The 22,945-nt window shown below is 42.6% G+C and overlaps 1 long non-coding RNA gene across 3 annotated transcripts in view; it reads left to right on the top strand.

Moving 5' to 3' along the window:
• Positions 1-22,945, top strand: part of LOC105479392 (uncharacterized) — a 57,155-nt gene that overhangs the window by 15,008 nt on the left and 19,202 nt on the right. The window contains exons 4-6 of one of the 3 annotated variants that reach the window (XR_011626072.1): positions 4,547-6,110; positions 12,382-12,461; positions 12,666-13,842. This is a non-coding gene — a long non-coding RNA (uncharacterized lncRNA). Of the gene's footprint in view, positions 1-4,546; positions 6,111-12,381; positions 12,462-12,665; positions 13,843-22,945 lie in introns of those variants that run through there. The other 2 variants (XR_011626071.1, XR_985867.3) reach the window with 2 other exon arrangements.

Here is a 22,945-nt window from a genome sequence, read left to right as displayed (position 1 = left end):
TTAGTTGATTTGCCAAGCTACCTTTACGTGGCTTTTTGAGTCAACCTCATACATAGTTTGAAGAATTTGCTGTGTTTATAGGTCTAAAACAATTATTTTATAAGCTCCAGTAACAATTCCTCAAAATGCTGAAAACCAAACACACACACACACACACACACACACACACACACACACACACACACACAAGCTCCAGCTCCCTAAGGTTTTTTGCTTTGCTTCCTGGGGCCCACATAGGCAAGAGGGCCAGGAGCTTCAGCTTAATTACCACCTTTTTATACCAAAGCCTCTCAAGGTGAGGTGCAAAATATGCAGTAATCATTTAACAGCTCAGTCAGCTGTGCCAAGCTAACAGATGATAAGGAACAAAAGGAGAAAGACTCCTTCATTGCAGATGTGCTAAAGGAAAGCTGTGGCATGTGACCAAATAACCTTGAGTGTTCGTCACCTGTGTATTACACAAATGACCCCACAGAAAGAAAAAAATGTTATTAAAAAGCAGCAACAAAAACAAAACAGTAACAGGCACAATGAAAACATTCTCATGAAATGGCTCTCTGGGAATTTTCTAACATTTCTTCTTGGTCACCATCTGAACCCACCTGGGGGAGTACAGGCCATGAGAATACACTTGAGATTCAGCAAAAATAATTAAGAGGTTGTATAATTGACCATATTGCACATCTCACCTCTGGGGTTGGGGGTCCCCTGGTTCAAGACCCCAAGTGGGATACAAGGTAACACCCAGTGAGGGCCATTCTCTCACCTCCCTGACCATCCAGGTGGAAATTAAAGATCCCAGGATACTTTTCAAAATAGCACAGGGGATCACCCAGCTGTCTGGACCAGCAGTCCCCAGTCTCAATAAAATCCAACTTAATGTTCCCGGCTGGGAATGAGCCCTTCTCAAACATAGAGAAAGTCTGTACTCATGGAGACAATTATGAAACTGTCCTTTGAGCACTGTAATTACTTTATAATTCACAGAGGACTTGAGATACTTGGAGAGTGAAGGATGCTATGAAAAAGTCAATTCGATTGTAATTTATAATTGAATTTATCCACAGAGAAACAAGTGGTCACTAAACGAAAGTATCTTCTAGGGAGCAAATTTACAGGTGTAGCTTTTACAACTACCAGTGACTTAGCTCCAAGAAAATTCAAATTCCAAAGTGATAGCTTTCCACAAAAAACATAACTTCAGAGTTGAGTATTTGTATTAAAAAAAATTCTCACCAAGTAGTATTTTTGTAGCTCAATCTCCCACTAGTTTAATATATACTCAAGTTAGGGGAAATAGACCTAATGTGTAAAGAAGGTGACCCTAAACAGTTTCCACCACCTCCTCCTAGTTAATCTTTAAATAGCAATGGTTAGACATTGTGTGTTTTGTATACGAATTAAGAAAGGCTAAACCTACAAACTACATTCATCTTATATTAATTGACTACAAAGAAAATACTGAGAGATAATTATTAAGAATGTCTTAAAGGGAAACAAATTAATATCAACATTTTATGCAGCAAAGGTCATATGAACAGTCATAAATGACATTGCTAAATTTAAACACTGCATCCATAATCCACCTTTCAGCCCATGATCTGAAAGATATTTGTAATATATGGGCAAGCAGAGTTCTAAGAGAAAAGTGTAAGCAAAGGATAGGGCAATGTGTTATTTTAAAGTATATAAAAATTATCACTATATAAAAGTTATCCCAAAACTTACCAACTTGAAACAACATTTACTATATCATAGTTTCTCTGAGTCAAGACTTCAGCAGTGGCCTAGCTGGGACCACAATCAAGTGTCAGCAGGGCATGGGGTCCCATCTCAAGGTTTGACTGAGTATGGATCCACCTCCAAGCTTACACACAGAGTTGTTTGCAGGATTCAGTTCCACACAGGCTGTTGGACTGAGGGCTTCAGTTCCTCCTGGACTGTTGGCCAGAGGCCTCCCTCACTTCCTTCCACATGGGCCTCTCCATAGAGCAGCTCACAACATAGCAGTTGCCTTCCTCAATGCAAGAAGCAAAAGAAGAAGATGGTGAATAATGGGGAAGGAAGTCAGAGCCTTTCTGTACCCTAATCCCAGAATGATATCCATCACATTTTTAGTATTCTATTTGCCAGAAATGAGTCACTTGGTTCAGTCACTTGGAGGTCAGTGGGGACCATCTCAGACAGAGGCTGCCTGCCCCAGGTAGGTGCCTGTGTAGTAAAGAATTAACTCTACCCAAAGAGCAGCAGTCTAGCCTTTGAATCTCTAAATCCTTGGAATTTCCTGAGTGATAGCAGTGCCTTTGTTATTCATGGTGGACTCCTCTTATGCTGATGAGGTGACTCATTGTGGGCCCCTGGAGAGTTTGTGCTCATAGATGACTAAGGTGAAAGCTGGCCACCTTGAAAGCCCAGTGAGATTAGAGGGTTGGGACATTCAGTCAGGTAATCAGCTGGTCAAGGATTCCATCAATCATGCCTACATAATGAAACCCCAATAAAAACTCTGGACACTGATATTTGGTGACTGCTATGATCTGAATGTCCCCCCAAAATTTATGTGTTGAAATGTAATCACCAATGTGATAGTATTAAGAGGTGGGGCCTTTTGGAGTAGATTCAGGCATAAGGGCAGAGCCCTCATGGATGGAATTAGGATCCCTATAAAAGGGCTTGAAGGACTGAGTTTGCTCTCTTCTGGTCTTCTGCCTTCTAAGGTCACTGAGACAGTGTCACCTATGAGGAGAGGGCCCTCACCAGACACTGGCACCTTGAGCTTGGACTTCCCAGCCTCCAGAACTGTGAAAAATAAATATGTGTTCTTTATGTATAGTACATAGTCTATGATATTTTATTGGAGCAGCACAAAGTGACTAAGACAGTGACCTTCATAGGCTGACAATGCTGCACATTTTCCACTTCAACAACAGGAGGGTAACACATCCCTGAGGACACTGAAGCTTTACATTTGTGACCCTCTGAGTCTCAAATCCTGTCCCATGTGTCTCTTCCTTTGGCTGGCTCTAATTTGTGTCCTTTTGCTATAATAAAACTGTAATTTTAAGTATGGTGCTTTCCTGCATTTGGTGAGTCATTCTGGCAATTTATCAAACCTGAGGGAGTCCATGGGAACCCCTAAATTTGTTGTTACCTTTTCTCATGTGAGGATGGCCCTGGGGACTCCCAAACTTGTAAGTGGTGTCAGAAGTCTTGGGGAGACTTGACAGTCTTGGAAGACTGTGCCCTTAACCTTGAGTTTGGCTGACACCAAGTTAATACCTGAAAGACTTTTGCTGTTCCATTTATTCCAAAAGGAATTAACTATTTGGTTTGTTCATTTGTTTAGGTTTTAGTCTTGCTTCTCTTTTTGAAGACAATTTCCTCAAGAGATATCCTAGATAAGCAAGTGGGGAAACTATTACCACTTTTTAGAGGACACCAGCCTCATCAAGTGATCATCCCCAGGCTAACAGAGCTCCTTCTAGGGCTATGGTAACCACTGGGTTGGTGCAGGAGAGCTGGAAAGTGAACATGACAATGGCGTGCCCTTTATGAATCCCACCAAACACAATAGCAGCTAAATTATTGAAATGTTTGTCAATTTATTGCCACAGCAAATATTTTGAGATTTCTAGCTCAATGTATTCTACTGAGCATATTTTAGACAATATGAATTTTAGATCATTCCTTCATTATACTCCCTCTTTTTAATAAATGTTTACTGAGAGCATTCTATCTGCCAGGCACTGACGTAAGTGCTTCCCAGTATGACCTTATTTAATCCACAAAAATTATTCCTGAGGTAGTTGTCTGTTACTGCAGTAACCTTATTTTACAGATGAAGAAAGTGAGGAGCAAAGAGATTAAGGCCACAAGAAAAATAAAATTCTAAATTCACATTGAAAAGCAAGTGAGCAGATATCTACCAGTTCTTCTTAGGGTCACTTTTACTTGGAATATAAAATTGACAGGCACTAGACTCTGTTTTTTCATTACCATGGACTAATCACTGTAAATTTAATTGATTTTAAAGGCAACTGAAATTATGTGCAAAAGAAAGGAAAACTATTAATATTTCTTAGAAAAGGGATTGCAAGCTCAACAGCTTCTGGGGCCAGGCAGATAATGTGAGTGAATAAGGGAAGCAGTTGGGGGGGGGTCCCAGTGAGCCCAGGAATGCCAGCCCCTCTACAGAATGCAAGAAACACAGGGACCCCATCGCTGCCTGTGGGAATAGGGTCCAGCATTGCCTAACCACAGGCTTTTCAAGAAAAACCCAGGAATCTGAAGTTTAAAAAAAAAAAATTCCTTATTTCTAAATGTTGGCAACAAGATCTTGTTTTAATTTCTAAGCTAAACAAAACACACCAGTGGTTCAGAAGTTGACCTAGAAAAAATAACTAAGAGAACAAATGTTATTTTGGCTCATTTGATCCCTGTCAAGAATCAAACCAGATTATCCTGGCTCCTGGTTGGGGCCAAAATGGCTTGACTCTATGGTGTGGACCACTTCACAAATAAGCTCTTCACCTTCTAAACTTTGCAGACACAGAGCTGACCAACTGGAGACAGCTAAGAAAGGAACCATGACGTCATGAGCTCTTGAGGTTGGGAGAAATCATAAAAAGACCGGATCCATTGAAGAAATCCCTTCCACCCACATCTCTAGCAAATAATTATCCAGATTATCCCAGAATCTTCTAGGGGATTAATCTAAGGGATTCTTGAATCTATGGGAATTAATCTGAAGATATCTCATCTCCCTTCTAATGAGCTCCAGTCATTATGAAGTTCTTCCTAATACTGGCTTGAAGTGTGCCCTGCACTCAGGCATCCTAGTTCTCTTCCCTGGATCCAGCTGACTGTACCAGCCTCTTTGCACCTGACAGCCTTTCCCATATTCATAAACACCCTCTACACCAAGATTGATCTTACCTTACAGCCCTTCCAAGTAGGAGCTCCTCAGTATCTAGTTACCCTCTTCTGACCTAGCTTCATAATATAAGTCTTCCCTTTAAAACATTGCACCTAGAACTAAACATGCAGAAGATGAGCTCAAACTGCTTCTCAAAAAAAAAAAAAAAAAAAAAAAAAAAAAATCCCACCAAACAAGGCCATGCTACAGTTTGCCAATGGGAGAATCCACAACACACTGTTTGACCAACTTAGATATAAATTTGAAGAATTAGAATGAAATAGTGAAAAGTCTACTTTAAAATTTGAATTTGGTAATTTAGGAATTAAATTACATATTTATTCTGAATCACACATTCTAATAGAATAGATCAATTTAGAAGCATAGCTTTTCTGGCTGGATGTGGTGGCTCATGCCTGTTAATCCCAGCACTTTGGGAGGTGAAGGCAGGAGGATCACCTGAGATCAGGAGTTCAAGACCAGCCTGGGCACCATAGTGGGACCCCATCTCAACAACAACCACAAAATAAAAACGTGGCTTTTCTTTTCTACACAAGTCATCAAAAAAAATTATTCACTCTTCATTTGCATCATTAAATCATCCCTGCCATCACTGGAGCCACCTTCAGAGTCACATAAATAAAACAGATTTCCAGAATATATTTTTAGCTCTAAATTGCTCAAAGTGTAGTATTTTTGAAAAGTTTCAGCCAGGCGCGGTGGCTCACGCCTGTAATCCTAGCACTTCGGGAGGCTGAGGTGGGCGGATCACGAGGTCAGGAGATCGTGACCTTTCTGGCTAACACGGTGAAACCCCGACTCTACTAAAAATACAAAAAACTTAGCTGGGCGTGGTGGTGGGCGACTGTAGTCCCAGCTACTCGGAAGGCTGAGTCAGGAGAAGGGCGTGAACCTGGGAGGCGGAGCTTGCAGTGAGCGGAGATAGCGCCACTGCACTCCAGCCTGGGCGACACAGCGAGACTCCGTCTCAAAAAAACAAAAAAAAATTTCATTTAAGTAAAACATGCATATACAGAAAAAGGCACAAATCATTCGTGTTTGGCTCACTGATTTTGCTCAAAGTGAGCCAACAGAACGACTCTGGCCCTCATTACAAACCAGTGCCCCAGAAGCCCCGCCCTTTTCCTCTTCAGAGGGAAGCCGTTATCCTGACTCCTACCACAGCAGTTTAAAGGTACCTGCTTTTGACTTTATGTAAGAGTTATTTGTGTCTAGTTTCTTTTAGTCAATATTATGCTCATGAGAGTCATCCATACTATTTTATATTGTAGTTACACTTGTAGTTCAAGGTTTAAGTTTACATCTGTGTGTGGTGCATTTACTATGTTGTTCCCCCAAGCCACAAGTGTCTATTTGCATAATATTAGGCAGCTGGGCTTTTGAAATTCATCTCATAGGTTTATAGATGTGTGATTTCCACAATATAACCCCCTATTTGTTGGCTTTGTCAAGTGATCTCTAAAAATCAATAAAAAACTTGTTTAAATCAACATTTTGCATTTAAAACTGTGAGGTCATACACCCAGGAATAATCACTAAATTGATGGGAAATTTCTTTGCCTCCTTTTTTTTTTAACTAATTCTGTCAAGGGGCCTCTGTAAGCCTCAATACTGGCATTGATGGAGGTAATATGTCTTCATAATACAATATATTCTTGTTTCCTGTAATATGAGAGACTTATTAGACCTTAAATATAAGGTGGCTTTTTTTCCAATGCATAATTTTTGGAGGAAAAGCTCATCACATATTCAGGCATAAATTGTGTCTCATATTAACCTCTTATCACTTGGGTTCCAATATTTTCTCTTATTGAACCTATGATTAGCTAAAATACCCAGATTTTTTGCTCATGAGTTCCTACAGAACTATTTATTGCCAGAGTATATTTCTATTTATACTTATACTTTTAACTAAGTATAAATTCCATATTAAGATCATCATATACCTCCGTGTACATAATGCTAGGGATTTTTCAAAGCACTTTCAAATGCATTATCACAATAATTCAGTGCAATAGCCCAGGGAATGAATTGTTATGCACATTTTATACATATGAATATAATTATCACCGATGGATTTCAACATGTTTGAAGGGATAATGCTGATGTTTTATAAAAGGCTCCTTCAAATGGAAAAGAACACTATCTAGCAAAATCAAAAGTCATGATATTTGAATATTCCCCAAAAAATACAAAAAGTAAGCTAGCACACAGCAAAATATTATTGTGATAAATAAAAGAAAAGCAAATTCAAACAATAATGAGGACAATTTTAGACTTAGTTAATGAATGAGGCAGAATCCAACAGTGATAAAATTGCAGAGAAATTGTTAAATTCATTATTTGCTGGTAACACCATAAATTTGTATAATTCTTCTGGAAAAGTAAGTTGGCAATATGTTTATTTTAAAAACCAAAAACCAATCCATACCCATTCGCCAAATATTCCCCTGCATATAATTTATTCTGGAGGAAATTATTTAGAAGAAAATACGTCATTTGCAGGGAGATGTTCATTGAAGCCTTATTTACAATAATAAGAAAAGCAAACAATGTAAGTTTATTTCAATATTTTAAATAAAGCTTTGTTCAAAGGAATGCCATCCAATCTCTCTCTCTTTCATACACACTCACACATACTATACTTTGCAAATATGGGAGAGAATATTACTGTTTCTGTATTCCTGTTACATCTTGTTCATTCCCAGTATTCTCAATATTGTATTTCACACAATACTTTCTCATCTGATTTTTCTTATTTAACCATACAGTTAAGTTTGCATTGGCCCAGGAACAGCCTTTGTGGTGAGGAAAAGGCTAGCAGGTATAACATGATTTTCAAAACTGCAAAACCAGATGGGAACTGTGACTCTCTGAATGGAGAGGCTGTGGCTGTGTCTATGCACTTACAAATAAATTTTGTGATGAAAATACATTTGCATGAATCTCCAGATAACCTGAACAATTGTTTATCCAACAGTGCCGACTCTAAACATTTTGGCAGATCACAGGACGCCATCCCCAGCAGGCATCTCTGTTGTAGTGTAAAATGCACAGTGGCTCCCTCAACGTCTCCCTAATAGCTGCAGGAGGAGGGGGAGGGAAGACTTCATCTAGGTCCTTAGCAAGCGTAATTCAAGTCCTTGCCTTCATTAGTCTAAATATCATTTAGACTTTTTAACATGAAATTTGATTTTCTTAATTTAGAGGGGAAAATATTCGTTTAGTTCATGTATTTCCTGAAATATGCGGGAAATGTCAGGAGGTGGAAAACCAGGTATTTAAGGGGGTTTTGCACATTTTATACAATCTAGTGCCTTAACTTCCCCTCAAGAGAGACAGGAGAAGCAGCTCAGACCATTGAAACAGTGTGCTCAATGTCAATGTTTGCCTTTCCAAATCCACATGTTTCTGGTCACTTCATGACATGTTTATTGGTCTTGACAGGCAAGGAATAGAACAGGAAACTGCAACCTTGCACCCATCTGACTGGTCTGTGGGCAGACCAGCCTTGGTTTCTGCTTTGTTGAGGTCCACATGGTGGCTAAAGGCCCTCCTGCCATTAACTCCCCTTACATCCGATTCTCTGTAAAATTTGTACCAGCAAGTCTGGGGCAGTTAAATATATGGCTTGGGTAATTAAGCAGGTTACAGATGAATATTATTTGGTCTGCAAACAATTCTGTAAAAGGTTCCAGAGGGTTGTCTCGAGGATTGTAGCTTATTTGTGGGGTTTTGGCAGGAAATGGCTAATTATGACACCTGCACACGTTTCTATACAATTGGAGCCTGGGGATTCTCAACCTTGTGTATACAAGTCAGACTCGCCTTCATGGTGGGGAGCCACACAGCAGAGGACTGAGATCAAGCAGAGCCTTGTTAGCAGCACTGTGGAGGAAACAGTTCAGCTCAGGCTAGCAGCTTACCTCTATGCATTTCCCCAGCAACCAATCCTAGGGATGCTGGCATCGAAATTGCCCCTTACGTGCTCCGTATCCACTGCAGGTCTTCTGAAGGTGCACTAGTCCATCGTGAAAACATTACTTCGAGAGCAATTTCTCTGTCCCTGTAGGTTAGGAATTCCACTGATGGCATCTGGGAACCCTCTGTAAACCTGCAAGCAGAATTGGCAATGGGTATAAGCATGGAGAGGAATCCATAGCTTTTATCTGTTTCTCAAAGATAACAGATGGTGACTGCCTGATGTCAATGCTGCAATCTCAGAGCAGTGTGGGATCAGTTGAAGGACTTTAGGAAACGGAATGTGCCAAAACCCCAGGCTGCCCAGCTGGAGCCATCTCCTCTTCTTCCTCCTGGATGTCCAGCTGACCCTAATTTCCAGCAGCTTCTGCTGGTAGGTGTGGCCATGTGGTTGAGTCCTAACCAAAGGCATATGAAAAGGAAGATGGTGCCTGTTCTGGCCAAGGCTTTTAATAGGTGACTGCCCCTCCTACAAATCTTTTCACCTTTCACCAGTTCATGTAGAGGATGACAAGGGGGTAGGAGACAGTAGAACCGTAAGTCAAAAGGAGCTTGGATTCCTGAGTTATCATATGGAAGAAAGCTTCCCACCAACCAACAACAACTGCCTCAGACCGTGGAGCACAAAAATAAACTTCTCTTCTGTTGAAAAATTCATTGTACACATTTATACAGAGTAGGCTAGTCTACTGTAAGACAGGAAGCAGCCTGGTCGTATTTGCATTTTAGAATGGGCTTCACATTTCAAATATAGTTTTTGTGATGAAGAGAAACATCAGGCTTTCACTGTACTGCAGCGCTTTTGTATTATCACTTTTCAAAGTGCCCGACACATCCTGCCATTCCCACAGTGCCCACATCTTAGACAACAAAAAAAGCATTTTATTTATAGATCAGCTGCTGGGTCATCTCCTTCAGACTCATACACAAGGGCACAAAGTCTTCCAATATTATTTCCCTAAGTATGACATCCAATTTTTCCTTGAATATCTCTAGTTCTAGAGTCATGACGGCTTCCTGAATTTTTTTCCCCCACATCAGACTTTGGTTTTCTCTCTTCTGGCTTCACCAAGTAATTGGCCAGACCCAGGTGAATAAAATCACTCCATAGTGAAAACCGGAAACACAGAGGTAAATGACTAAAATTAGCCTTTATTAAGTACTCCCTAGGTGTGATCTCCTTCAATCCTCATACTAATCCTCCATTTGACAGGCCCTGAGATTTTAAATAACCCACCCATTATCACAACACAAAGGATGGAACCATGGCAGGCCTAGATCCTCATGGGCTTACAGCCCAGCCCAGCCCAGCCCAGTCCCCTCTAATTGACTGTCTAGGACTCAGCTAATAGAAGCATTTCATCCCTGATTCACGCTCAAGTTCCTCAGTCATTTGGGGAAATAAAACCTTGAGTTCGCTGAGTATTTTTACTTTGGTGTAGTGCACTTCCCAGAGCCAAAACAATTATTTTTTAGAAAGTATTCTAATTCCCTTGAAAGAGACCCAGCAGAAATGGTTGTAGACAGGAAGTATACAGAGACAGTGGATTTGAGAAAATCACTTTCCCATTGCTCAAAATGAGCTTCCAGAACGGATTAGAAAACATTCACTCTGAAAAGGAGCTGGGGATTTTGGGAAATGTTATATTGGTGTTGATCAGGTCCCTCTGCTCATGCATTGAAGATCTGAGACTAGGGGCCTGGGTGTCTCCTGACTCTCCTCTTCATTGCCTGCCCTTGCATAAATGGGAGGAAGGGTCCCCAGCCCCTCCATCACATCCGGGTCCTCCTGTAATCTTTGTTCAGTTGTATGCAGGGGGCCTTTGCAGGGGGAGGGGAGGGATCAGACCTTTCTGAGCCAAGGCATAGGCATCCCCAGCCACACTGATCAAGGCAGAGGCATGGGGTCTGCAAGGGCAGGGCAGCCCCGAGCCGGCCGCAGCCACAACATGTCCATGCCAGGCTCATCACCAGGACTGGGTAATGAGGTCAATGTGAAAACAACTGGAAGGCACGTTCCCCAGGAAACACAAGCAAAGTGGAAATGGCCCGACCTTATGTTGCGGAATCCAAACCCATTGAGTCAATTGCCGGGAAACATGACATGACCTTTCAGATGCAGTGAACATCGCTGGGAGAGCAGGCTGCCCTGCTCTTTTCCATTTGCTGCCCCCGAGGCAGCAAGTCACTGGAAATAATAGCCCCCATTCCAAATCTGTGCTTCTTTGATGAAACACACATGCACAGCATCGAGCTTGACACTGGGGCAGACATGTGCTCATGTACTTGTGTGTGCATACAGACACACACACATATATATATATGTACTAAGTGTATATGCTTTTATTTATCTGTAAGTCCCTTTCAACTTAATGTTTCATGTTCTATAATAGAATATGATATCATTATAGCTTTATATTTTAAATAGAAGTCTTTGGGACCCAGTGCATATTATTGAGTGAGAAAATAACCTTTACAGCCTCATTCTCAACAGCAGACAATGACTCCCTCTTTGAAATCAATTAACAAAGCTACTTGCCCCTCCAACACTGACCCAGCCTGAAATAGACCCAATAAATCCTGCTTTTCTGTTTTCTACTGTCCTCCTATCTTTTCTACAGCTTATTAGAATCTGAACACAGAGCATGTTCTTCATGATTAGCAATTGCAAGTTAAAGGAAGGGACACTGCTCTTTCTGCAGGAAAACTGTTAAGTCTTGCTCTTGGGATTCAAACTTCAAGCCAGGAATGCTTGCCTTGGAAGCCAGTTTGACGGATAAGCTGGAAAAACAGCTCTATGCTCTCTGATGGGAAAGCTCCTTTGATGAAATGTTAGACAGGGGCCCACTACATGTCACCATAAGCCCCTCTGAAGACTTCACAATCATCCACAGCGCTAAACATTTTAACAGAAAAAAAATTTCTTGCTGAGAAATGGAAAATGCTTACTACAAGTCTGAAAAATATGATCCTATTTTTTAAAAAAGAAATGGGGTGAGGGTGGGAGTCCCAATAGGTAATTCGTACAATGTTTAATCCTTGTTGCTGAGGACAAGTTGCAGCATCATGAGTAGGCTGGCTAAACCTGGGTTAATTACATGGATATGGCATATATTGAGTTCCCAAGAGGATAATGTATGCCAAGATTGTTCTCCTCATATTCTGTGCTCTACTTAAACTTAGAATGACAGATAGGGGAGCTGGGAGGGCTCCCAGGAGCTATGAAATATATTCCCTGTAGATTACAGAATACTTTGAGCAATCATTAGAAAATGTAATCACTACTTTATCATATAAAACTGTTTCTCACTGTTGGAGGCTGATTTTTGTAGGTTTAATATAGCTCTAGGTCATGCTTTATGGATCACTCTGCAGAAATGCTTTGTTGGAAGTTTCCATCAAGGTTAGCTTAGCCATGAGGAGGTCAGGGAGCCTGAGCAGGAATGTGACCCTCCTTCCCACAGAGCTGGAAGATCATAATTCTTGGGACCCCTGAGAAGACTGAACTTTGGAGATGTTCCCAGTCCTACAGGTCCTGCTTTCTGTAAGTAAGCCCCATGAAATTTATCACATCAGCAAGAAAGGGAATAGTCATATGGAGTGAAAGTTGCCCTTGAAAATCCCTTAGGTAGCTTGTTGAGCCAAGCAACAATAATCATGATAACACCTAGCACTTAGTAAGAGCTTACTATGACCCACACTATTCTAGTGTTAAGATACAGGTATGATGACTACTTCCATTTTATAGATGTGGGAAACTGAGGCACAGAATGAGTCAGTGACACTCACCCAAGGTCACAGAGCCACTCAGTGGTGGAGCCAGGATTTGAACACTGGAAGTCTGGCTTCGCAGCCCTTGCTTGTTAGTACATGTGGCTTGGTATACAGTACCCAGTATGTTACTGTGCTTGCATAAAAATTGAATGTCTGATGAACTATGAAGAGTGAAGACTAATCCTGTATGCCTTCCAGTGATGCATCTTTCTCTTCCCAATGATACCACTGAAATTGTCATTTTCCTCTTGTAGTTGAAACTGATCCAATTGTCCCATAGAGCTGATGTTTAAGGTTTCTTTGAATAAACATAGAAATTGATGCTTCCAGTCTTGAAACTTGAGAAAGTTACATTTGTCTTATCTGAGTTCCTTTTTCAGGAAACCAACCATCAGGGCTCCCAGATAGTATCAAGGAGCTGAAATTCACCAGATCACTGTCAGACCACTCACCCATCATGACTGCCTAACTGCCCGCCTGCTTCCTGTTGACCAACTTCTCTTCCTTACCCCTCCCTAATTCCTGTTTTCCCACACATGGTTACATTGCTTCCCTGCTATGTAAATCCCTAACTTTAGTCAGCCTGGGAGATTGATTTGAGACTTCTCGGCTGGGGCACCCAGTCAAAGCCTTCTTCCTTGGCAATACTCATTGTTTCAGTCATTGCCTTTCTGTGTAGCAAGCAACGGGACCTAGACCAAACCCTTAGTGTTTCAGTAACATAGGGAGCTCATACCGTTGAACTTGAGTAAGTTAGGTGTTCATCCAATGTGATTCCACTATGTGTGATGTGATTTTATTCAGCTGGGAATAATAGAAGTGGAGACTGCCTGGCAAGAGCTACATCCTTTTTCAAACTGAGACAGTGCATGAGTAAAACCTAAACCTGGGATCAGAGACATAAAATATTTATGCCTGCCAAGAGCAACCAAAGATACATTTAAGAACTTCTTCTGGCTGGGCACAGTGGCTCACACCTGTAATCCCAGCACTTTGGGAGGCCAACGTAGGCAGATCATCTGAGGTCCGGAGTTCGAAACCAGCCTAGCCAACATGGTGAAAACTCATCTCTACTAAAAATACAAAAATTAGCCAAGTGTGGTGGCACTCACCTGTAATCCCAGCTACTCGGGAGCCTGAGACAGGAGAATCACTTGAACCCAGGAGGCAGAGGTTGCAGTGAGCTGAGATTGCACCACTGCATTCCAGCCTGGGCGACAGAGTGAGACTCTATCTCAAAAAAAAAAGAAAAAGAACTTCTTCCATCATAGACTTAAATAATTAATTCTACAAAAAGGCTTGTTGGTCAATGGGGAAGATATGCTGTGATTCTGGAACATTTCTGGGATAGAATGGGGTGGCATCGCCTCTAACATATTCACCACACAGCAGTACCATACCCTTTGGCCTTAAAGGCACACAGTCCTGATGTTGTTGGTCCCCATACTTTGTCTGCCAAAGGCCAACTCACCATAATTAAATTAATAGAGACTAACATATAAGCCAATGCCTATGAATTAATGGCCTTGGTTTGACTGGACTATTTCTTGGTCATAGCCAGCAGATTCCCTCCACTTAGGAGAGAATAATAAATCAAATTACAATCAGAAAGGGGCTTGAAGAACATTAAATCAGAACCATGACATGTACTAGCTCTGAAGACTGCAGCACTGATGAAGTGCTTGAGGGACTTTTCTCCATCATGGAAAGTACTTTACCAAAGAATATCACCTTAAACTCCTGCCTCCCAGTCCACAGCCTGACCACCCTGAGAATCGATTTCCTCCCTGCTGTATATATCATCCCCATCCATCACCAGAATGGAAATAACTTGCATACAAAGCTTTAATACCTACTGGGGTTGCGAATATACTTACACTACACTCAGATGTGCAGATAAAATGTGCTTAACATACTTTCTTCCTGGGTAGCAGAAAAACATACATGTGCCAATGAAGCATTCTTCTGTCTCTTCGGTTTGAATAATCTCCTCTTGGTTTAAATAGCCAGTCTATGCAAAGTTCAGCCCTCAGGAAAGGAGCCTTTTTTGTTGTCTCCCTAGGCAAATGCTCATCCTCTTCCCTAAGATGGTGCCAGAAGGTGTGAGGGGAGCTCACTGTGTCTTCCCAGGCATGGGAATAGAAGGAGGAGAGAAGGTCCTTGGATCTATGGTGTCCTCTGGATCTTCCTTGGTCTCTGCTACTGAGTGGCTGGACAGCTTATCACCATCATATCGTGGTCTCCAGAGTGTGGCTTTTTGTCCTCAACATGAGAAACCTCCCCTCAAGAGTCCATGGTTAGGGCCAATTACCACCAGGCTCAAAGGCCCAGCCACAGGCCTACACCTTCCATCACTGGGGGACAGGGATCTTTGCATCCCACACTCCACCATGTTCAAGCCAACCTCACTGATCTAGCCCCCTCCTTTCAACACTGCTGTACTATCAATATGCATCATGTTGGAAGGGACAGAGGACAGGCATCTTCTTAGAAGACAAGGCAGGCAAGTATTCAAGTGGTCCCATCTTTCAGGAGACCTCTCCTGTACCTATCCGATGTTTCTAAAGCACTGCTGCCACTCCCCAGGGGTCGTTCTCTGACTCTATCCCTTCTTTACCACATGTGTTGGGGTCCGCGTGTTTCCTAAACAAAGGAATGAACACACAAGACAACACAAGACAAGACAAACATGGCGGCTGCCTCAAATGGCGCGCTCTGCTTTATTTTATACAGTCGTTTGTGGAATGTTGCCAAGTCACAAGACACATTGTTGTTTTTCTGACCTTTCCCTGACTTTCTGGATTTTCAAGATGTTTACACATAAACAAGCCCCCAACGCCCTGCTTCATTTGCAAGAGCAGGACTTATCGGGAACGCCTCGTTTGCGAGCACGTAGTCCTCTACACACATGCTTCACTAAGCTAGAAGAGCCAGGCTTGGGCTTTCCCACCTCTAGGGCAGTGAAATTCATGCCCCAGCCTTCATAATTGAAGGAGGGCCTTCCTCGCAGTATAGAAAAACTATGCGACCTGAGGCCTCCAAACTTGGTGCTAATTCCACTTAAGAATTTGAAAAAGCCTTTTTCCTCCAACAATGCCAAGGGCAGCAAATCCAAATCTAATTTGAAGGGCAAGGCTGAGCAGTGACTTATTCTAATAGGGACCCACACTTCCCCTGCACAACTGAGAGCCATTGCTCAGCATGTAGGAAGAACAGTATTACAGAACAAGAAATTACAAAATACAGAATAAGAAAACTGTTCCATATTCATGTTTGGTAGTGCCTGCAGCCTGGATCTTTAGAAGTCTAGCATAATTAGACTATAATGCAAGGTGAGACTATTGCGGGGGGGGTGGTTTGGAGCCCTTGCCATATGCCAGGTACTAAATGAGGTTATTTGTATCATTTCATTTAACTCATCAACAACTCTAAAAGGTAGATATTATTATTACCCATTGTATGAATGAGGTGACCGGGAGCTCACCCAAAATCTTACCTTTTAGAAAATGGTAGTGCTTTGTGAGCCCGGGTCTGTCTGTGTCTGACCCATGTGCTCTTGCCACCACGTGAAGATACTTTTCATGGGATCATTCCCTCTTTCCTTGGGGTTCCCAATAACCAAACAACTAATAAACGAATCAAGGCCGACTTCATTTGAACTTCTGACTGTTTTCCAGCCAATCTGGCAGAGAACCAATTTAAATACAACATGCCCTGGGCAAATGCTTCAGATCGGCCCAGGCAGTCACTGCCTATGCCCTGCACATCTGTCTCTACTGCTGTGCCAATGGACTGGGGGCACCCCGCAGGACTGAGCTGGAAGGAGAAGAACTCGTGGAGTTATTTTTTTGTTATGCTTTCCTCACCGTGCAGTGCACAGAAGCACAATTTACAGAGGCCTGTAATGAACACATTCATTCTGAAAGAACAAATTCTACACCCTGAGAACATGGAGCTCCCATAACACATCAAGTTAATCCAGGGGACACTGGAAGGCTCACCATAAGGAAGAGGAAAATGAATTGGCATTTTCAGTGATCTGAAATGGGGCTGGAGAGTTCTGATTGGCCCCAGGCCAGGGAAACCCTCAGGTTGGAGCAGGTGCCGTCAGAGGCCTGGTTGCAGAAATGACTGCCCAGGATACCAGGCACGATGCGGGACTCGGGGCAGCAAGGGCCAAAATATCTGCAGCAGCCAAGATGGATCCAGACTGGGCAGAGGAGCTGGGAAGAATACAGGCAGGGGCAGCAGGAGGTGGGCTTCGGAAAACCACCCTAGGATGGCCTGTGACCTGGAAGCTTAGGCAAAAGCAAATGCACTGGAGATGGGGATGGAAACATTGTCTCTCCCAGTCAGCCACAGAGGAAGAGAAGCTCTCCATGCCCGCTCCCCCTGCCCCGTGGCCAGGATCTCTATCCCTGTCCCAGGATCCAGGGCCTGCAGAGGGAGTCTACACTTCCCACATCCAGGACAAAGAAGCCAGAGAACCGGGCCCCGCATCCTTCCAGGACAGCTTTGGGTCACAAGTCTGGGAAAATGCTCCCCATGTCATTCCTAGATCCCTTTAGCCAGCTTGCTTTTACAGAGGACCAGTCCCCACATAAGTGAAGAATAGCAGCAGCTCTGTTTTTGCTTCTTGTGACTGCTATAACAAAGTACCCCAAGCTGGGTGGCTTAAAACAACACATTTATTCTCTTCCAGTTCTGGAAGTCAGTTGTCCAGAAGGAGTCTTGTGGGGCTAAAATCAGCATACAAGCAGGGTCATGTTCCTATTTGGAGGTTCTAGGGGAGAATCTGTGTCATTGACCTTTCCAGTGTCCAGGGGCCTTCTGGCTCCCTTGGCTTGTGGCCCCTTCCACCCTCTTCAAAGTCAGCTTCCTGACTCCCGTTTATAAAGACCTTTGTGATTACATTGGACCCACCATATAATCCAAGATAATCTCCCCATCTCAAGATTCTTAACTTAATCACATCTGCAAGGTACCTTTTGCCATGTAAGGTAATTATATTCACAGGTTCTGGAAATTAAGATGTGGACATCTTTGGGAGGTGTTATTCATCCTACTAGATGCTCTTACAATTTCTTTTCTATTATTTTGTTAATTTTTCTTCAATCTGCAAGGTTCCTTTTACCATGTAAGGTAATTATATTCACAGGTTCTGGGAATTAGGATGTGGACATCCTTGGGAGGCATTATTCATCCTACCAGATGCTCTTACAATTTCTTTTCTACTATTTTGTTAATTTTTTCTTCAGTACAGCAGGTACAGTCAAGTGCCTAAATCTTCACTGTGAAGCTCCATCACTGTCCAGGTTTCCCTGTGGGGAGGAGCCTCTGAGACAGAGATTTGCATTCTGGTGGTTGACAGGGGCATGCTCCCAGTTTAGCACCCGGCTGACTTCACAAGAGTACAACCCATGCCACAGTACCAGGTTGTGCACATAGAAGGGCCTTCACTTCATCTAGAGCTCTGTTGTCAACATTTTGGAATTCTTCATAATGTATGAATGGAGGCCCACATTTTTATTTTTATTTTGCATTGAGCTCTACAAAGCAGGTAGCCAACCTTACCTATTAGGCAATAAAGCAGCAGCACACGACAGAGAGAAGAGCTGGGCTGCAATGCAGTCATGAGAAAGGTTTGACTGATCCTATAAGAGCTCCAGAACTGGCATGGACCTGAAGAGGTGCCTTAATTGGCACGGGCTCAGGTCTTTGCCTCCAAAGACCAGTCTCTGCATGCTGGCTATTCTCTGGGAGGAACATAACCAAGGGCAATTTCTAGAGGTGGACTTAGTCGAGAGCCCTGTGATGTTAACATTCCCAGCGGTGGAGGCATGAGTGCCTGGGTCCTGCAGGGGTAGATTGAGTAGCATGCACAGCATCCAGTAGGAGCTCAATGAATACTAACTCACATCTCCATCTATGTAATCACTACTGAGTCCACAAATAGAATACTTTTGGCTGGGTGCGGTGGCTCACGCCTGTAATCCCAGCACTTTGGGAGGCCGAGGTGGGCAGATCATGAGATCAGGAGTTCCAGACCAGCCTGACCAACATGGTGAGACCCCGTCTCTACTAAAAATACAAAAATTAGCTGGGTGTGGTGGCACGCACCTGTAGTCCCAGCTACTCAGGAGACTGAGGCAGGAGAATCACTTGAACCCGGCAGACGAAGGTTGCAGTGAGCTAAGATCGCGCCACTACACTCCAGCCTGGGTGACAGAGCAAGATGCTATCTCAAAAAAAAAAAGAATACTTTCAGCATCCAACAGGCTCCTTGTGCTCCATCCTGGTCCACAACTGTCCTCACAGAGATAAATACTGATACAGTTGCTATCATCATACATCAGCTATGCAGTTCTTGAACCTCACATCAATGGATTCTTTTGGATCTTGCTTGTTTTATTCATTCATCCATGCTCTGGTGTACATCAGTACTTCTTATTGTTTTGTTCTGTAATATTATATTTGTCCATTCTCCTGAGGATAGACCTTTGGAATATCTGCAATCGTGGATGAATATCAGAAAAGCAGCTCTAGGCCGGGCGCGGTGGCTCAAGCCTGTAATCCCAGCACTTTGGGAGGCCGAGACGGGCGGATCACGAGGTCAGGAGATCGAGACCATCCTGGCTAACACGGTGAAACCCCGTCTCTAATAAAAAATACAAAAAAAAAAAAAACTAGCCGGGCGAGGTGGCGGGTGCCTGTAGTCCCAGCTACTCGGGAGGCTGAGGCAGGAGAATGGCGTGAACCCGGGAGGCGGAGCTTGCAGTGAGCCGAGATCTGGCCATTGCACTCCAGCCTGGGTGACACAGCAAGACTCCGTCTCAAAAAAAAAAAAAAAAAAAGAAAAAAGAAAAGCAGCTCTAAACATTCTTGTACCTGTCTGTCAGTCATTTCTTTTGGGTGTAGACGTAGGAATGGGAATTGTTGCATTATAGGGTAAGCATGTGATTAGCTTTACTGGATACAGCCAACCTGTTTTCCAATTCAAAGTCCTACACACTTTTATTTTAAGTAGATTCTGACTAGATAGAAAGGCAACTTAGAAAAAAACATAACTGATTAATGTAGAGGGAAAAAGCCACCATCAGTCCACATATATAACCACAATAGATGTGAGTTTAGCTGCAGTTTATAGGCTTATACAAATTTTTTTGGTTGATTGGGACAGCTGGGAAGATGGGATGGTCTACCCTAAATATTCTCTGAATAGAGCATGTATTCAGCACTAGAGGTCTCAGACACTCTCCTCTTCAGAGATTTCTATTGAAGGCTCAGGAAAATCCCAGGCAAGGGCAAAGGGCTGGACTTTTGTTCAAAGCACCCTTAATAAACATGCTTGGATTGAACTGATTCACACAATGAGACCTGTGTTAACAAATCAGGAGGGGCCTGGGGGGACCTCTTTGCTCTCTGTAGACAACAGGATGGCTGAGAACTGGGCCTGCAACTGATAACACTCGTCTCTTCACAAGAGGCGTGGATGTGACCTAAGTTTACTCTTCTGTAAAATTGGAATAGGAAAAGCCCCTTCACAAGATTTTTGTGAAGATTAAATGAAATATTGTTTATTAAAGGGCTTACAAATGATAAAGTGCCACATAAGTCACAAGTTTTTATCATTAGCTATTTTCCTGTGCCACTTTTCCTAACAGAAGTTAGGTGCCAGGTGCACAACACAAGGTCCTAAGAAAAGCAAGTGGTCCCTGGACTCCAAGAGATGAAAATACAGTGCAAAAGCCATTCTCCACTCCTTGCAATGGTTTTGTTGAAAAGTTTATTCCAAATAAATTATTCAAAAGTTTTCTTGCCATGAAAATACATTCTTCCCACTGAAACAATCTTATAAATCCCATTTGGGTGCCCAGAGGAGTCACACAATACAACATACCTTTCTCCTAGCTTACAGATTCTCATTTAACATACAATAACAACAGTGTCGATTATGTATTTCTCCATCTCAAAGTTCATATTGTAAGTATAGGGTAAGAGGGGCTGGGCATGGTGGCTCATGCCTGTAATCCCAGGACCCTTGGAGGCCGAGATGGGTGGATCATTTGAGGTCAGGAGTTCGAGACCAGCCCAGCCAACATGATGAAACCCTGCCTCTACTAAAAATACAAAAAACAGCTGGGCGTGGTGATGCACACCTGTAATTCCAGCTACTTGGGAGGCTGAGGCAGGAGAATCACTTGAACCCGGGAGGCAGAGGTTGCAGTGAGCCAAGATCACGCCACTGCACTCCAGCCTGGGTGACACAGCGAGACTCCACCTTAAAAAAGAAAAAAAAAAATGGGTAAGAAGGAAGGGAACACTGGAGGCACAAACGGCAGCAGACAGAAAAAAAAGTGATAATGCAGGGGCTGACAGAACTGACAAAGATGTTCAGGAAAGCAGCCTGGAGATGTTTCGTGTGAGAACATCTGGATAACGCCCGAAGAAATTGCAATGCCCTACAACTAAGGTTCACAACAACTTTGAGTCATGAAGAAAACATGATGTTGGCCGGGAGCGGTGGCTCAAGCCTGTAATCCCAGCACTTTGGGAGGCCGAGACGGGCGGATCACGAGGTCAGGAGATCGAGACCATCCTGGCTAACACAATGAAACCCCGTCTCTACTAAAAATACAAAAAAATTAGCCGGGCGAGGTGGCGGGCGCCTGTAGTCCCAGCTACTCGGGAGGCTGAGGCAGGAGAATGGCGTAAACCCGGGAGGCAGAGCTTGCAGTGAGCCGAGATAGCGCCACTGCACTCCAGCCTGGGCGACAGAGCGAGACTCCGTCTCAAAAAAAAAAAAAGAAAAAAAAAAAGAAAACATGATGTCATGTTCATTTCATGAAGTGGTGGAAAATGTATCACCCTTATTGAAATCTTTTCATCCAAAGCACTTTGTAAAATATTTAAAGCAAAAACAAACAACAAAAAAAACTCTGTCCTCAATCATCCCCAAGTGGAGATCTGTAAGAGGTTTAAATGCAATATATTTACTGAATATAGGGTGACTTGAAAAGTCCACCTCATCACCTAAATACAGCAATACTAAATAAAAACAGTTCTGGGAACACAGCTCAGAGTATGTACGCCTTTAATCACATTTTCTACTATTTCCCAAAGTGATAAGGAAGAAACTGATCAGAAATTCTTCATATGTGAAAAATACAGACAAAATGAGTCTAATCACATGCAGAGGTTCATTCACTTCCTACATTATTTACTGAGGCATAAATATATTATGCATTTTATGCTGTTGTCTTAACTCTTGAAATTTAGAAAGAAAAGAACTTGAAGCTTTTCCATATAAAGGAGACAGAAAAACAGACACAGTAATAACCATAAATTCCAAAGCATGTGGATAAATGGAATGCTGATGCATTGAAATAAAAAGCTACAATAATGTAGTGTTAAAACAAATACACCCTCCTACATAATAGAAAAGGGGTCTCAAGGTTCCATTCATGTGAAAGGATCAGCAAATTTCTGCTCCATAATAATAACTGTTATTATTATTTATTAAGAACCCATCATATAGTGGATGCCTGAGGCACCATCCATAAATGAAAGAGAAAAGTTTTTTTTAAAAAAAGTCAGTGCTTGAAGGCCTTACGAAATAAGAGGATTCTATATCCAATATAGGAAAGATTTGTAATGGAAGCAATGTGCTTTTCCCATGTGTTTCATTTTATGGCTCCAATCAACACCATGGAAGCTCTTTGTCCTTCTGGCCTTAAGAAAAAGCATCCATCATGAATGCCTATAGGAACACAAGACTATAAGGGAGTTATCATCAACCCACTGGAGCTTTGAATATATGTATAAGCTCCACCTTCATTTATAGCAAGCACCTATTCACAATGATAAATATTAAGAATGAATCACATATCAAAAACACAGCTCAATACTGGCTGGGCGTGGTGGCTCACACCTATAATCCACACTTTGGGAGGCCAAGGCAGGCGGATCACTTGAGGTCAGGAGTTCGAGATCAGCCTGGCCAACATGATGAAACTCCGTGTCTACTTAAAAAATACAAAAAATTAACTGGGCATGGTAGCAGGTACCTGTAATCCCAGCTACTCGGGAGGCTGAGGCAGGAGTGAACTTGGGAGGCGGAGGTTGCAGTGAGCCGAGATCATGCCACTGCACTCCAGCCTAGGCGACACAGTGAGATCCTGTCTCAAAAAATAATAATAATAGCCAGGTGCGGTGGCTCACGCCTGTAATCCCAGCACTTTGGGAGGCCGAGAC

Source organism: Macaca nemestrina, chromosome 7 (genome assembly GCF_043159975.1).
Source record: "Macaca nemestrina isolate mMacNem1 chromosome 7, mMacNem.hap1, whole genome shotgun sequence".
In the NCBI taxonomy this organism is placed as follows: domain Eukaryota; kingdom Metazoa; phylum Chordata; class Mammalia; order Primates; family Cercopithecidae; genus Macaca; species Macaca nemestrina.
Note: the sequence above shows the minus strand (reverse complement) of the source record. Positions and strands in the feature narration are given on the sequence as shown.